The sequence below is a fragment of the Talpa occidentalis genome, unplaced genomic scaffold (assembly GCF_014898055.3).
Source record: "Talpa occidentalis isolate TD23 unplaced genomic scaffold, MPIMG_talOcc4v2.1 talOcc4.2, whole genome shotgun sequence".
Taxonomy (NCBI): Eukaryota; Metazoa; Chordata; class Mammalia; order Eulipotyphla; family Talpidae; genus Talpa; species Talpa occidentalis.
In genome coordinates, this window is record NW_023602073.1 from 47,581,883 (window position 1) to 47,583,923 (window position 2,041).

The 2,041-nt window shown below is 60.2% G+C and overlaps 1 pseudogene; it reads left to right on the plus strand.

Moving 5' to 3' along the window:
• The first annotated feature begins 878 nt into the window (after window positions 1-878).
• LOC119252193 (NEDD8-conjugating enzyme Ubc12-like) lies at window positions 879-1,726 on the plus strand (annotated as a pseudogene).
• The last annotated feature ends 315 nt before the right edge of the window (window positions 1,727-2,041 follow it).

Below are 2,041 nucleotides of genomic sequence, written 5' to 3' on the forward strand. Positions count from 1 at the left end.
CTGCCCTCCCGCCATCAGGATAGATGATGGATCCTTGCAGTCCTGAATGCATGCCTGATGGGGGGCACCTGGAATAGGGTGTGGGCATAGGTAGATGGGATTCACCTGGGCTGGGACTGGGCTTTTAAGGGCAGCGTCACGGGGACGCCAGGAGAAGCTAAAAGAGAAGCCAAGAGAGAAGCAAGAGAAGCAGAAGCCGAGAGAAGGCCAGGGAGCCCAGAGTGCAGACCTGCTGGGGGCTGGGAGGCCTGCCAGCCTATCAGCCCCTCAGCACTCCTGCCTGCCATGTACCTGGTAATCCCAATAAAAACCTGCAAAGCCACTGAGGACTCTGACTCCTCCTTTACCCAGTCTGCGTGGGATCAGAAAACCTGCACTGTGTCCATTCCTGCCCTTTACAGTAAAGTCTTTGTTTTCTAACTGGTCCCGAGTAATTGGGGACCCTGAAATGTATTGTCCAGGAAACTAACACAGCCTGGAACTGGGCCCTTCCATTTCATTCTTACAGCTACCCTGGACACTGGGACCCCGGTTTAGCAGGGCCTCATTAAGAGTCAGACGTCACTCCGAGGCGGCGGGCGGGGCCGCTGCGGACGCCCGCGCCGACGCCACCGCTGCCGCGAAGCCGAGCCCTGCGGGACCCGCCGCCCCTCCGCGCCGCCGCCGCCGCAACCTCCAGCGCCCTCGCGGAGCGGCGAGAAGCCCGGGCGCCCCGCGGAGCCGCCGCCAGCCCGGCCGCGGACGACGAGCCGCGAGGGGCGGGAAGCGGCGGGGGGCGGGGCGGGGCCTAGCGCCCCCGAGCGCCTCCGAACGCGCCCGGGCGGGCCAGGCCGAGGCGGACTACGGGAGCCGGCGAGGGCCGCGCGGTGGGCGCGGAGCGGCGGCGGCGGCCGGATGATCCAGCTGTTCTCGCTGAAGCAGCAGAAGAAGGAGGAGGCGCCCCGGGCGGCACCAAGGGCAGCAGCAAGAAGGCGTCGGCGGCGCAGCTGCGGATCCAGAAGGACATAAACGAGCTGAACCTGCCCAAGACGTGTGACATCAGCTTCTCAGACCCCGACGACCTCCTCAACTTCCAGCTGGTTATCTGTCCTGATGAGGGCTTCTACAAGAGCGGGAAGCTTATGTTCAGTTTTAAGGGGGGCCAGGGTTACCCGCATGACACCCCCCCAAGGTGACCTGTGGGACGATGGTGTATCACCCCAACATTGACCTCGAGGGCAACGTCTGCCTCAACATCCTCAGAGAGGACTGGAAGCCAGTCCTTACGATAAACTCCATAATTTATGGCCTGCAGTATCTCTTCTTGGAGCCCAACCCTGAAGACCCACTGAACTAGGAGGCCGCCAGCTGTTTGAGCAGAACGTGCAGCGCTCCATGCGGGGCGGCTATATCGGCTCCACCTACTTCGAGCTTTGCCTGAAATAGGGTTGGCGCACACACCCCCCACCCCCCCTCGCCAGGGCCAGCAGCCTGGCATCCCCTGCAAATATTTATTGGGGGCCACAGGTTGGAGGCATGGGGCAGCCGGTGGGGGAAGCCCATGCCCTGGCCTGGCCTCCTCTCCCTGCCACCGGCTCATAGTTATTTTTTTTTTTAACCACCATGTGATTAAGGTCGGCGCTGCCTTCCCCAACCCGCTCAGCAATGGGAAATGAATTGGCTTGTCTAGCCCCCTGCTGGGTGCTGTCCAGTCCCCCACTCTGGGCTCTGGGGTGCGGAGCTCAGGGGACTGGGTGGCCAGGGCCCCGGCACGCCACCCCTCCATCACCACTGGAGGTCCCACCAGGCTATTAAAGGGGAATGTTACTGCAAAAAAAAAAAAGAAGAAGAATAGAAGAATCAGACATCATTCTCAAATGCCTCCCTTAAAATATCATTTTTAGTGCATCGCCTTAAACGTTCCCACCCCCATCCCCCACCCTCCCACCCCCAGTGATCCGTTAAGGATCTTATTAAGGCTGGAAGCTTTGTATGGACCAGTAATGACACTATAGCTCAGGTCATGATCTGTGCTTCTAAACCCTAGATTTTTATTATGACC